This window comes from Alligator sinensis, unplaced genomic scaffold, assembly GCF_000455745.1.
Source record: "Alligator sinensis unplaced genomic scaffold, ASM45574v1 scaffold874_1, whole genome shotgun sequence".
Lineage (NCBI taxonomy): Eukaryota > Metazoa > Chordata > Crocodylia > Alligatoridae > Alligator > Alligator sinensis.
The window spans coordinates 938,197-938,399 of NW_005842302.1; positions in this window are offsets into that span (position 1 = coordinate 938,197).

A 203-nucleotide genomic window follows, 5' to 3' on the forward strand; every position below is an offset into this window, starting at 1 on the left:
GGATCGCCGAGCCCTGTGCCCACGGGCTGCAGCAGTGACATGCTGCTGCACCAGGCGCAGGAGGCTCACCACCTTGGGTTTTGAGAGGCTTGTTAGTTGCTCATTGGTTTTCGGCTGAGGTTAAGCACTGAAAAGGGGATACTGGGAGGCCACTGAGTCTTCTTCGCTGGAAGCTCACAGTTCGGGTTGGACAAACATGCCCT